The sequence below is a fragment of the Macaca fascicularis genome, chromosome 16, assembly GCF_037993035.2.
Source record: "Macaca fascicularis isolate 582-1 chromosome 16, T2T-MFA8v1.1".
Taxonomy (NCBI): Eukaryota; Metazoa; Chordata; class Mammalia; order Primates; family Cercopithecidae; genus Macaca; species Macaca fascicularis.
This window is the reverse complement of record NC_088390.1, coordinates 87154230-87169051: the sequence shown is the minus strand read 5'-3', so window position 1 is coordinate 87169051 and position 14822 is coordinate 87154230. Positions and strand designations below refer to the sequence as shown.

At 46.4% G+C, this 14822-nt stretch overlaps 1 protein-coding gene across 6 annotated transcripts in view; it reads right to left on the bottom strand.

The window, feature by feature from the left end:
• Positions 1-14822, bottom strand: part of RPTOR (regulatory associated protein of MTOR complex 1) — a 418470-nt gene that overhangs the window by 213474 nt on the left and 190174 nt on the right. Inside the window, exon 1 of one of the 6 annotated variants that reach the window (XM_065532459.2) lies at positions 7904-8110. The exons of the other annotated variants lie outside the window; for them this stretch is intronic. The gene's annotated coding sequence lies outside the window, so the exon portion shown is untranslated. Of the gene's footprint in view, positions 1-7903; positions 8111-14822 lie in introns of those variants that run through there. 6 annotated transcript variants of the gene reach the window in all.

Sequence of the window (14822 nt, the reverse complement as noted above, 5' to 3'; positions counted from 1 at the left end):
CAGGCGTGAGCCACCGCGCCTGGCCCCTTATGGTTTATTTTAAATGTTCAATCTTTAATCCATCCTAACCTTATTTTGTTGTGTTTAATGACATAGGAAGATGTTCAGGTTATGTGACGTGAACTCCATCACCCACAAAAAAGCAAAGCACAAAATGTGAGTCTGAGTAGGCTGACTAAAGCGACCTATCAGAAGAGACTGGAAAACAGACAGAGCCAGTGAGTAAGCACGCGTCCCCGAGTGGAGCGAACGCGCGTCCCCGAGTGGAGCGAACGCGCATCCCCGAGTGGGGGATTAGGGAGGGTTTATTTTCTCCCATCTTCATCGGATTTCTCTAAATGTTCTACAAACAAATGTGCAATAATTTTGTAAATGACGAGTTAATGGGTGCAGCACACCAACATGGCACATGTATACGTATGTCACAAATCTGCACGTTGTGCACGTGTACCCTAGAACTTAAAGTATAATAAAAAATTTTTTAAAAAATTTTGTTATCAGGGAGAAAGGTGGGGTGTTTTTTAAATTGAAAACTTAATCTCTCTTTAAAGTAGGGATAGGAACGCCGGTTGATATTTATTTCAATGAGACTTTGGTCATGTAAAACTACCATATGTGAAGCTGATATCACGGTGCCATTTTAGGAAGAAAGGCACTGAGTGAATTGTTGTTTACTACTAAAATGCACAGAAAATTGCACTTTTTACCAAATGAAATCTAATTGAAAGTGTAACTCTTCTTTCTTTTTAAATAATGCATTACATTCAAAGGTTTAAAAAATGACAGGGCTGTCTGATACATGAGTTTGCTACACTGCGAAGGATAAGCAGGTGGGTTCCTCCTTTACCAAAAAACCACAGCACTCGGCAAAACACAGGATCCTCATACTACCAAGTACAATTATTCCAGCATTGAGACTGTGAGCCTGTCCCTGGCTACCCACATCGCCTGTATGTGGCCATGTCGGTAATCCACAAGAGGTTTTGCTGTTGTTTTCAGAAATAATGAAGTTCACAGGAATTCCTGGCATTTTGGCCAGTAAAATTTAATAAGCGTAACACACGAGGGATTATGTACACACGCTGCTCTCCCTGCTCCTGGAAATGACTGACAAGAGCTGGACAGTATCAGAACCAGTTCCGCCAAGTAGGATGCTTTCAGCTGGGGGTGTCCTCAGACACCGTGGGCTGCATGCAGGGCCCACCTGCTGGAAGGGAGGCCCCATGGGCCCTGGGAGAGCTCCGCTCGCAAAGCCCCTCCAGCGGCATCATCGAGGCTGGTCCTTTGTTGCAGGGAGACGGGAGAGGAGAAAGGGTCGCAGGAAACAAAGGGATAGAAAGAGACAGGGAACAGACAAAACAAGAACACACCACAGGCTGTGGAGACGGAATCTGCATTGCCTTCACTTCGGTTACCCTGAAATGTGATGCCTGGGCGTATCATGTAGAGAGCTAAAGGAATGAAAACATAAAACCCCCAAAATGCTGATCATGCAGGGCCACATGGCTTGCAGAACTCCTTCATTCACGTGTCTACAAATACCTATTATTCAGCTGTAATGGAAAGCATTCTGCTGTAGGGCCCAATCTCATCTGCCCATCTAGGCCGGAGACGTGGAACAACGAGGTACCCAACGAGGCTTCAGACCGAGAGCACCTCCTGCTAATGTGGGGTCGTGGATCAAGCAGTCAGCACGAGGCCGGAGCATCACATGACAGAGACTGGTCATCCCAGATCCAGGGCCTGGACACTGTTTGTGACTTACACAATTCCTAGGGCTTGTTTTGTGAACACCACAGGGACAAGATCACTTTTCTGTTTACTCAGACTGTGGCAGGCCTCCATGAAGAAGAGGCGCTGTTATAAATGAATATTGTAAGTGACGATGAATATGAGGTGGGGGTGAGATGTATCCAGAACACATGGCTTTTAATCACCGAGGGCTACGATGTGCTTCACGGCTTGATGGGGAGAGAATGTGTCTGTGTCTGCGTTTTTGCTCCTTCCTTGCTCCTTCCTTTTAGTCACGAAGTTCTTAGTATTTGTCGCAGCTCTTTCACATATATTATTGCATCTGCTTTTTACCATCCCCATGAGGTTTCAGCTCCATGTTAAAAGAGCTTTGACGATGAGGACACAGAGGGCCCAAGGATGACACGGACTGCCCTGCAGCTGGGCCAGCACATGTGTCCAGAGTGCCGGGCACTGCCCCTGATTTTAGGGGCACCATTATCCCATCTGGATCCTCCTGAATCTCCACCAAACACCTACGACGCCACACGAAAGCTGCCGAGCCTTCTCCAGACAGCACTCCCAGTGCTTCTGGAATGAAATACACACAGAGGTGCATTCACTCACAGCCACCTCGCACAGCGGTGACGCTACAGAACGCACTGTCATCTGACTCTGGCAAAGTTTGTTTTCAACATCTCAAATTTCTCAAATGGAAGGTACTAACGACTGCTAGTTTTATTAATAACCCATTCTACCACAGGAACATTAAACCCAGAGTACAAATCAAATTCTCATATACTTAATAATATAAACTTTTCAATAAAATCTGCAATTTCTAGAGGAATGAGGGTTTTTTTTATGACAGTAAATTACATGTAGCATAAAATTTGCCATGCTAACCGTTTTAAATGTACAGTTCAGCGACGTTAGGTATATTTACAAGCTGCGCAACAATCACCAAGCATCACCAAGGAGTGGGTGTTTTTTAAAGAAGAGGGAAGAGGGAAGGGAAAATCACATTTAAAACCATTTCCTGGGCTCTGGGCTCTAGGCTCTATAAGCTAAAACAGCATCAGCGATGCAACCTGCTCTACACAGAAAATTAGTTTCCAGGTCTGCTGTGACAGGCCCACTAAGCCAGATGATGGGTCCAGGCACGATGTGGACCTGCACCTATTCAGACCCGCATCACAAAAGGCGGATGGGATGGGTGAGAGCGGCCATGTGAGCCTGGTGCTGGGAGGGCACGGGAAGGCTGTGAGGAAGTGCTGGCTCCTGTGCTTGATGGAAACGCACTCTCCCGGGCCTCTGGAAAGGGGCTGGGAGGGAGGAGAGGGGGAGGCATCTGAGGCAGACCTCCGCGGAGTGAAGCGCACAGTCCTGAACTGTGGAAGGCGCCATTTGCGATGTCTGTCTGGGACTGCTGGCAGACTTGTGTTATTTTAATCAGCACCACTACCACTGGCCCTGTAAGAATGGCTGGCAGAGGATTAAAAAGGAAACAACTTTAAGTGGGAGGAAATGGCCCTTTATGCAAAAACTAAGTTCAATATTCCTATTTTCCTTTTCAAAGGGATATGTATATAGCAGAAATAGAGCAAAAAATACCAGTGTGGTTTACTAGTTTTAGCTTTTCTTTTTATAGAACCAGGTGTGGTGGCTCACATCTGTAATCCTAGCACTTTGGGAGGCTGAGGTGGGAGGATCACCTGAACCTAGGAGTTCAAGATCAGCGTGGGCAAGATGGAAAGACTCCCATCACTCCAAATTTTTTTTTAATTAGCTGGGTGTGGTGGTGCACGCCTGTAGTCCCAGCTTCTCAAGAGGCTGAGGTGGGAGGACTGCTTGAGCTCAGGAGTTTGAGACCAGCCTGGGCAAGATGGCAAGATATCTGTCTCTACAAAAAAGTTGTTTAAAATTAGCCTGGTGTAGTGGTGCGTGCCTGTAGTCCCAGCTACTCAGGAGGCTGAGGTGGGAGGATCCCTTGGGCTCAGAAGTTCAAGATGGCAGTGAGCTGTGGTGGCACCACTGCACTCCAGCCTGGGTGACAGAGCAAAGCCATCTCTAAAAACAAACCAAAAACAGCCCCCCTATATGAAAAGCTTTTCTTTTTGTTAAGTTTCTTCTATGTTAAATTTACTGTCTAACCATTACTGAGAAGTGAGCAACAGGTCCTTCCACCACAACCTCTAAACAAACACTACAGTCCCTCCATCCAACAGGTCCTCCCGCCACAACCTCTAAACAAACACTACAGTCCCTCCATCCAACAGGTCCTCCCGCCACAACCTCTAAACAAACACTGCAGTCCCTCCATCCAACAGGTCCTCCCGCCACAACGTCTAAACAAACACTGCAGTCCCTCCATCCAACAGGTCCTCCCGCCACAGCCTCTAAACAAACACTGCAGTCCCTCCATCCAACAGGTCCTCCCGCCACAGCCTCTAAACAAACACTGCAGTCCCTCCATCCAACAGGTCCTCCCGCCACAGCCTCTAAACAAACACTGCAGTCCCTCCATCCAACAGGTCCTCCCGCCACAGCCTCTAAACAAACACTGCAGTCCCTCCATCCAACAGGTCCTCCCGCCACAGCCTCTAAACAAACGCTATAGTCCCTCCATCCAACAGGTCCTCCCGCCACAGCCTCTAAACAAACACTGCAGTCTCTCCATCCAACAGGTCCTCCCGCCACAGCCTCTAAACACTGCAGCCCCTCCAGTGCTGCCAACCATTTGTGCCAAGCTTCTGAAATATAACACTGTTCCTACCAACACCACCTTTCTTCCAAGTCAGCACTAGAACACAGGAAGGCACGGGGTGGTGGGGCGAGTCTCCAGTGTGCAGGAGCCACATGAGAACTCAGCAGGTTTGAAGGGGACTTCCTTAGGGACCAAGAAGTCTGTGTCTTGTCTGGTGGAGAGGCAAAGCTCCCGTGGTCCAGACGCTGCTGGGCTTGCGTCTGCTGTGCCTATCTCAGTCTGCACCCTGAGATGCACGGGCGCTTGGCCTAATGCCTCCTGAAGCACACCAGACACTGGAAACATTCTGTGGTTGCCAAGTGAGCAGTCGGACAGGTAGATGTAGAAAGAGCTTTATTGCAAAAATGTCTACTAGAAACTCCACTTCCCGATTCAGTGTGATCACTGACAGAAACCCCACCTACTTAAGAAGCCCCCCAAAGCACATTGATGTATAGACAAGACGTCATGCCCTTTCACTGCAGAGGTTCCAAGAGCAGGTGACAGGCAATGACAGTGCTCCACTCACCTGGTACCTGTCCGCCAGGCCCAGGAGGAAGCATGCTGAATTCCTTCTTTCCCACCACACTACTGGGTGCATGGAAGAGTTCTTTGCTTTAGGGGTATTAGAACCAGTAATACATATATTACATATATGTGTGTGTGTGTGTATATATATACACACTTTTTTTTTTTGAGAGGGAGTCTTTGCTTTGTCGCCTAGGCTAGAGTGCAGCGGCACAATCTCGGCTCACTGCAACCTCCACCTCCGGGTTCAAGCGATTTGCCTGCCTCAGCCTCCTGAGTAGCTGGGATCACAGGTGCGTGCCACCACACCCGGCTAATTTTTGTATTTTAGTAGAGACAGGTTTCGCCATGTTGGCCAGGCTGGTCTCGAATTCCTGACCTCAAGTGAGTCGCCTGCCTCAGCCTCCCAAAGTTCTGGGGTTACAGGCCTGAGCCACTGCGCCTGGCCAAAACCAATAGCATTTCTAAAAAACATCCTGATATTCAAGCCAAAGCGTTCTGCCAATGAACATTCTTCTAAGGGTGGCTAACCCAAGGAAAAAAAAAAAAAACTGTTTGAACAGATGAGTTATTTCCTATACATTGTTTTGGTTTTGCATTTATGTAAGATATTGACCCTGTAACTGAAACGATCTTTCAGAAGCAGGCCTGCGTGTAAGGCTGAGTACTTGGGATCGGCCAAGCTTGTGAACAGTGCCCAGGCCTAAAAGTGACCAGTTCCAGCCCGGAGCCACGGTTTTCCTGAAGAGCAAGCCCAGGCTGAAGTGCACCCAAAGGGGTTTCTCCTGGGGAACCCGGGGACTCAAACACAAGAAAGATTCTCATCTTTAAATGCTCTCCAGAGTCTTCCGGAGGATTTGGGAAGGTCCAGAAAAGTCTTGCGATGCGATACGCAGCAACCAGATCCAAAAAAGACATCTGCCGCATCGTCCCCACGCGTGGGTAACGTGCACGCGCAGTTCACGAAGCAAGCGGGCAGCTCACCCCAGGCCTGCCATCCACTCCCTGCAGAAAGCACTGCTGTGGGGGCAGTGGGGACCACCTGCATGGCACTTTGTGTTTTTTTTTTTTTTGAGATGGAGTTTTGCTCTTGTCGCCCAGGCTGGAGTGCAATGGCATGATCTCAGCTCACTGCAACCTCCACCACCCGGGTTCAAGCGATTCTCCTGCCTCTCAAGTAGCTGGGATTACAGGCATGAGCCACCACATCAGGCTAATTTTGTATTTTTAGTAGAGACTGGGTTTCACCAATGTTGGCCAGGCTGGTCTCAAACTCCCAACCTCAGGTGATCCGCCCACCTCGGCCTCCCAAAGAGCTGGGATTACAGGCATGAGCCACCGTGCCCGGCCTCACATTTTCTAAATAAAACATTAACACTGGGCTGCTTCTTTCCCTTCTCAAATCCATATAAGAGGCATCCTTTTTTTTTTTTTTTCTTTTCTTTTTTCTTTTTTTTTGAGACAGAGTCTCACTCTGCCGCCCAGGCTGGAGTGCGGTGGCCGGATCTCAGCTCACTGCAAGCTCCGCCTCCCGGGTTCACGCCATTCTCCTGCCTCAGCCTCCCGAGCAGCTGGGACTACAGGCGCCCGCCACCTCGCCCGGCTAGTTTTTTGTATTTTTTAGTAGAGACGGGGTTTCACCGTGTTAGCCAGGATGGTCTCGATCTCCTGACCTCGTGATCCGCCCGTCTCGGCCTCCCAAAGTGCTGGGATTACAGGCTTGAGCCACCGCGCCCGGCCCAAGAGGCGTCTTTATAATGAGCTACGGTACTAATAACTCCAGAGGAGTCTTTACCAAGTATTTTCTGAAAATAACACCTCCTCAGTAACACTTTTAGTTCTGCCTTAAAGTAACTTTTATTCTCAATTCAACAATACCTAATTACAATGGCCATCTTTGCAAAGTTCAAAGAAAGGCTGAGACTGCTAAAGGAGTCAGTGTATTACTTATCCAACTCTATTAATAGTCAAAGATATTAATGTGGCATCTCTCATGTGACACACAGTGTACCAAAAACAGCAGATGCAAAGCAGAAGTCATATTTTTAATATAGCATTGATATAATTATGTATATCAAATATTAGATTTTAATTTAAAAACCAAGTTGTGCCTATTGCTGGCAACTATCACATCCAGGCTGAGAGAGCAGAAGGAGCTCCTTCTGGTGGATGAAGACTTCCAAGGACGTGGAGAAGCCTCAAGCCTGCCCTTCCAAGCCCAGCTAGAGCCCCTTCATAACAACAGTTTGTCACAATTACCCTGAGTTTCCCCCAAATGAAGCATTCATTATTTCAAAGTCACTTAGCTATTAGCAACTCAACAGCTTCTAAATGCTCTGTGATCATTCTAAAACTCTGTGAAGATGGTCAACTAGAAATTACGCTAATATCTCTTATAGTCGACTAAAGGAGATACTGGAAATTCTGCACCCTCTCTGTCAACAAGAGATTTTCAGGAGGAAGGCTTAGCTGACCAGTGGCAGGAGGGGGAGAAAGAGCTAACTCATGGCATATTCTTCGGGTAGTCTCTAGCAGAGGTGGCTAGTAGCCAGGACTGTGCTAGTAACCAGGACTGTGCTAGCAGCCAGGGCTCTGATGGTAACCAGGGCTGTGTTAGTAGCCAGGGCTGTGCTAATAGCCAGGGCTGTGCCCCCAACCCTTGCTGCCAAGGGCAAAGTAGCAAAGTGAGTTATAAAAGCAGCATCTGGGTTTAAAGTATTACTGGCTTTATGATTTGTTCCATGATTTCTAGCCCACGCAGACACCTTTCCCAAAAACTGATGACCTCTTCCAGACCTGGCAATGCCCGGCACTCCGGGCACACTGCTGGAGCTCCTTACACAAGTGGATCACGTGTCCTAGCCTCTCCTCCTGCCTCTGTCACTGACATGCCTTTCCTACCTGTCTTATGCTGCCAACTTCTTATGTTCTACAGCTCAGGTCAGACATCTCCTTCTGGCCACCCTCAGTCCTTGCGGCTTCTTCTCTGCATGGCAGAACCTGCAAGAGGGCTCTGCCCCCTGCCAGATGGGTGCCTTCACCCCCGGAAACATTTCGTTCATCATCAGCTGCTGTGTTTCTGCTTACTTAACTCTAATGAACTGAGTCATAAGAGAGAGAGCCTTGGCTAATTTCAGGAGAGAGACAAGAAGACAGGAAGGGTTCCAATTCTGTTAACAAGGAGGAGAGGGAAAGCTGGAGAAACTAGGAAGAGCTGAGCAGAAAGTGGGTGTTATTCCCAGCGCGCAAAGGACAATCTAATAAGGCCGGATCCAGACACACGTACTCACTCCACCTTCCAAAACAAACACCAATTAGAAAGGAACGTATGTGAAGCACTAGGAATGTGCTGCGGCATGGCACCAAAAGCAGTATGTGCATGTGTGTGTATGTGTTTAGGTGTATACATGTATATACATGTGTATGTATGTATGTGAGTATATAGGACTCCGTGTGTATATAGGTGAATGTGTAGATGTGCACGTCTGTCTGTATGAGCATGTACCTGTGTATATATGTGTGCATGTGTGTATATGTCCATGTTTCTGTGTGCATGTATATGTGTGTATATTTATGTATGTATAGGTGGGCATGTATATATGTGTATAAGTGTGTGTGTATATGCGCATGTATGTGTGCATGTGTCTGTGCACGTGTGCATGTCTATGTGTGTGCATGCATGTATATGTGTGTGTCTGTGTGTCTGTGTATACAACTGTATGTGTATGTGCATGTGTGTACATGTATATGTGTGGACATGTATGTGTATATGTGTGTACAATGTGCACACATGTGTGTGGCATCTATGCATGTCTATATGCATATATGTCTGTGTGTACATATATGTAAATGTGAGTATACGTGTACATGTGTGCATATGTTGTCTACATGCATGTGTATGTGTACATGCCTGTATGTGCATGTGCTTATATACGTGTGTGTATGTGTGTGTACCTGCTCCTCCTGTACTCGATTGTGCTGTGTGTCTTCACCCTTCCTCCAAACCTGGCCTCTGTGCGCATGTGCTGCCATCCCTCTGCGAAATGACCACCGTCCACGCTCCTCCTCCAGCCAGCTCCTCCCCTCATGTACTGGATCCTGTTCCCTTCACACCTACTTAAGGGCCACCCTCATGAGCTCTCTCTCCCTCCCACACATCAGCTTCTCCCTCTCTGCCAGGTTACTCCCATTAGCACAAACACATGCTCTCATAACGTCCATGTAAAGAAAACAAACCACCCTCAGGAGCTTCCACACGGCATCGCCCACCCTCGCTTGGATAGTTTAGAATCACATGAGAGCCCACCACCCTGCGCTGAAACTGCTTTTGTTAAGTCCAGCTATGGCCCTGTGTCCACAAACGCAACAGTCCATCCTCAGTCCTCATCGTGTGAGCCGCTCAGCAGCACAGCAATCAGTGAACGGTCCCTACTTCTAGAAGGCTTTCCTGAGGCTTTTCCTGACTTCCTGAGGCCATGAGTCCTGGTTTCCCTCCAACTCCCCGGCTACTTCTCTGGTCTGGTCTGTCAGTGCCTCTCCATTTACCAGACTCTACACACACCACCGAGCACAGGCCTCGACCGGCCTCTCCTCTCCAGCCACACGAACCACATGGGGGCTCGTCACCACCCCGTGGCTTCAGTTATTGTCTGTTCCAGGATGACATCGACCACCTTCTGATGCATTCTCAGGAAAGTACAGCCAGGGTTTGTCCACTTGTGTGCTGCTGTATGCCCTGTCACCCTTCCTAATTTACAGGAGATGCTGAACAAACATCTCTGATGGGACCTCACACCCCACACTGCCTGAGCAGAGCTCTTGTGTCCTACACCCCAAGACCTCCATCCAACCTCCAGCCTCATGGTCCTCCTGGCTCAGGAGACAGCCGCTCCATTCCACCCAGGCCAAAAACACTGGCGTTGCCTTTAACTTCTTTTGCTTGCGTCCTCCATCTAATCTTCATCCTTCACTTGTGCAAATCACTCATCCTTCACAATGAACCCCTGATGCAAACATTTGCCTTGCCAACATCTACCACCTTAGTCCAAGCACTGCCACCGCCTGCCACGGCCTCCTGCACTGCCCTCCACCTGGATGGCTCCCACACCAGCACCACACTCCACTTGGAGCCCCCACACCAGCACCACCCTCCACTCGGAGGCCCCACACTGCCAGGGAGGAGACTTGTTAGACTGCTCATTAGCCAAGACAGCAGGGGTCAGCTGAGTGCCTAGCATGGGCCAAGCGCTATTCTACAGTGCACGCTCCTCTCCTGCTGGGTCACGGGCTAACCTTCAGTTTCACATCTTGAGAACCTTGCCAGACTATTTTCTGAAGCACCGTACCATTTTACATTCCCACCAGCAGTGTGCAAGGATTCCAATCTCTCAACATCCTCACCAACACTTGTTATTACCCATCTGTTTCATTGCTGCCACCCTAGTGGCATGAAGTAGCACCTCACTGTAGTTTTGATTTGCATTTCCCTGATAATCAGTGATGTCTTTTTCTTGTCTTATTGCACTGGCTAGAACCTCCAGTACTTCTATTGAATAACAGTGATAAGAATGGATATCCTTGCCTTGCTTCCAATATTAAGGGGGAAATATTCAATCTTTTACCGGTAAGTAAAAGGACGGCTGTAGGTTTTTACAGATTTTTTTAAAAAATCTAATTGAAGTTCTTCTCTATTCTTAGTTTACTGCAAGTTTTTTTTTTCTCTCTCTCTCATGAATAGTGTTGTGTTTTGTTGAAAGAGTTTTCTGCATCATTTGATAGGATCATATGATTTTTCATCTTTAGTCTGTTGGTACGAAGTACATTAATTAATTTTTAAACACTAAGCTAGACTTCTACAGCTGTAAAAAATTCCCACTAAGTCACAGTATATAATTCCTTTTATAAATTGCTAGAACTGATTTGCTATTATTGTGTTTGAGGATTTCGGCATCTAAGTTTGTGACAGATACTGGTTTGCTGTTCTTTATTTTCTTTGTGAACGGTGTGTCTGGTTTTGGCATTAGGATAATAATAGCCTCATAAAATGAATTGAAATGTGTTCCCAACCCTTCTATCTTCTGGAAGTGCTTGTTCTTTTTAAATGTTTGGCAACAGTCTCCAGTGAAATCATGTATGCCTGGAGATTTATGTTTCAGACAATTAGAATCAAACAACAAATTCAATTTCTTTCATGATTCTAGGATTATTCAGATTATCTAATGCTGAACAGATAATACTCAGAACAGTCAATTGGTTGAATTTTGGTAGCTGGGGATTTTCGAGGAATTGGTCCGTTTCCTCTAAGTTGCTGAATTTAAGAGTGTAAAGTTCATTATTCTTTGAATGGCTGCAGGATCTATAGAGATTTTCCCATCTCCCTCTTGATTCTATTTTGTTAGTATTGCTAGGAATGTATCCATTTTATTGATTTTTTCTGAGAATCAGCTTTTGATATTTCTCCATTGTTTTTCTGTTTTCAATTTCAATGATTTCTGCTCTTTATCATTTCCTTTCTTCTGACTGTTTTCGGTTACTCTTCCAGTATCTTGAGGCAGGAATTTATATTAATAATTTGAAATCTTTCCTCTTTTCTAACATAAGCATTTTAGTGCTATAAATTTCTCTTTCAATACTGCTTTATCTGCATCCTATAAATACAGATATGTTGTATATTCTATTTTCATCTAATTCTATGTATTTTTTTAAAATTTCCCTTGAGGTTTCTGATCCATTATTTAGAAATACGTTGTTTAATTTTTTTCATAGATTTTTCTCTTGTGTTTATTGACATGTAGTTGATTCTCTTGGGGTTAAAGAACACATTCTGTGTTGTTTAAAACTTGTTGAGGTTTATTTTATGACCGAACTTGATGAATGTTCCACGGACATTGGAAAAATGTGTGTATTGGCTGCTGTTGGATGGAGTGTTTTGTAAATCCCACGGTGATACTTACGGCTGACATTTCAACACGGGTGATCACTTCATCTTCAAGAAAAGATGGTCTAACTTCTTCTTTTCTGATCTCTACGCCTGTTTCCTGCCCTTGCCTTCTGAGCAAACAGGCTTATCGTGTGGTGCTGCAGAGGATGGGTGAGAATGAACACCTCTTCCGTGTTTCTGACCTCAGTGTTCAGTGAAAGCACTTACTTCCCATTTGCCCCTCTCCTCTCATGAGGCTCCACCTTCAGCCAGAAACTCCACTGCCTTGTGCCACCAGGATCCCTTGTGAAAGACATCTGCCTCAGTGTCAGGGCAGGGTGAGCCCCCTCGGCCTCAGTGTTGGGTGCAGAAGTGTTCCTGCGACAGCAAGCAGGGCCAGGCAGATGGATCCTGCTGGGATCACAGTGCCCCATTCTACATCTCATAGTGCTGGCCATCATCTGTGATCAGAATATCAAGCAATTTCAGATAATACTTTTAAATAGATGAAATTAGGGGGAAAAAAAAAGGTTAAACTCCAAGAATTTGGGGAAAGCTCCCAGTTTTGTGACAAGTGCAAATAGTATATTGTATTCATGAATTAAGGCTAATCAAGTTTTGTTTCTTGTCACATTTCACACAAATCAATTAAAGATCAAATATATTTAATGCATCACAGATACATCTAAAGAAGACAACTAAAGGTAGTTTATTCAAATATGTATTTATCAAGTGAAATCTACAGATCCTTCCTGAGCATCAATTTAACATGAGGCATTCCTGACAGGTTTACGTAACAGATGTAAAGTAAGCTGACAACAATAGAAGAGAGGCTACAAGACAACGCATAATTGTCAAGGCCGCTGTGTAGGAGATTGCTGTATCAGGTCAGCCCAGGAAGATTTCAGGCTCGGGAAAGCATTTGTGAAGAAAGGAGAACTTCAGTTGCACTCTGGAAGTTGTCTGTGCTAATGATACGCTTTGCTGTGTCTGTGAATTTCATTTAAGATCATCAGCCGTAAAGGTTCTTAAATCTTTTATGCAGAGAAATCACTTTTCTTTTTACTGAAGCCTCCGAATTCTAGGACTGGGAGTTGTGAAAGGTGCCAACAGAAAAGACCTTTATCTCCCCATGCAAACCACAGAAAGGGATGGTGCATGGGCACAGAGAAGCAGCAAAAGCTTTGGCGGTCACATTTAGCTCAGCTGTGCAGACTGAAGATGGATGAAACGGCACAAATGTCCCACCAACCGTGAGACGTCACACAAACCAAAGGCGAGGGTGTCCACAGCCCGAGGCCTGCCAGGTACATGGGACCAGGCTGGGTAGCTCCTGCTGCCTGCTCCCTGCAGGGCTGCCCTCCCAGCACCCACTGGCAGGCGTGGACCTCATCTTCTCTGGGCCTGTGTTTCCCCCCACTTTTCCTGTGACCTATTTCCTTTCTGATTGGGAAGTCAGCTTACCAGTCCACTCCAAGCGCCAGCCCTGCCCCACTATCCTCTTAACCTCTCACAGTGGCTTCATTCTTCCCAGCGGTGCTTTGGGGATGGTCGTTCTGTGGATTCCAACTAAAGGGGTTTCTACTGTATGTTTTGGATGAACTCCCCTTCTGCCATAGACAGTGGAAATGGCAGCATTTCTGCTAAATGAAAAATGCTTCTCTTCGGTTGTTGTGGTGGTGGTGGTGGTGATGGAGTATGTGAGTGTGTGTGTGTGTGTGTGTGTGTGTGAGAGAGAGAGAGAGACAGAGAGAGAAAGAATGAATATATGTGCTTCAACTACATTACACATCTCTTAACACCAGGGAGCAGATATTCTAATGTTTTGAAAACCTTCACAAGTATGGGTTCTTACAGCTTACTATAAATAAACCATAAGGTATGTAAACTGACTTTGGCCAACTTTTGTTAAAAAGAAGAATTGAAAGTGTCTAGAATGCATGCAGAGAAGGGAAGTGGGAAGGCGGCCCCTGTGCCCAAGCCTGGAATGGTGTGGGCTGGAAGGCATGGGTTACCTGAAGACCTGCCATCAGGACAGCCAACGTCTCACCTGCGTGCCTGAAGCCAGGGGTCCTGCAATGATCCTCCACCACCACCCTCCCCAGAAAGCACTCAGGGTGGTGGTGGAGTTTTTTTCCTCTAAAGAGAGTTACTGACGTATCTGGGGAAAATTAAAGGCAGCTAGTATGGTCGTTTAGAGCCCAGAGAAATAAAGACCTCAGCGTGGGGGCGTCAGTGAGTCCCCAGAGCAGCAGACAGCGTCCCCTACTTCCCATCGAGCAAAGCCCTCTGGCCAACGCTTCCTGACACAGACCCGCAGTGATGGGCAGCTTCTCTTCATTCTTAAATATGAGAAACAATAAAATCATCACACACCTCTAGTATGAGAGAGAATAATCAAAATTAACCAAAGGAAAAAAAAATTATGCTGGAGGAAACAGAGATAACTTAGAAAAGAGGAAAGCATCTTTTTAAAACCTAAAAATTAGTATCACTTGACACTTAATACAGTTGTGACATAACAGACGACAGCTCGTGTCCCTATTGCCTACAAACGACCAACTATGAGATTACAGGGGAAGCACTTATGAAAATCACTGTTTGAAAGAGAAACACAGGCGAGCCTGAGCTCCCGTGGAATTGGCACTGCAGATCCCTCCTCTGAATCACAGATGCCATGACAACGGCAAGTCCGTGGAGAAGATTTGCAAACTCACACACACAAATTCCAATTTAGGAAATGGTGATCAAGAAACACACCTGTTGAGAGGTACCCAAAGAACTAACTGATGGTATTCAGCAATCACTACAATCACAACCTTCAGCCTGAGAATTGCCTTTTGCTGCAGGATTCCATGCCAGGCATGCAGTGTGCCCATCTACAGGAGTAGCAAAGGAATG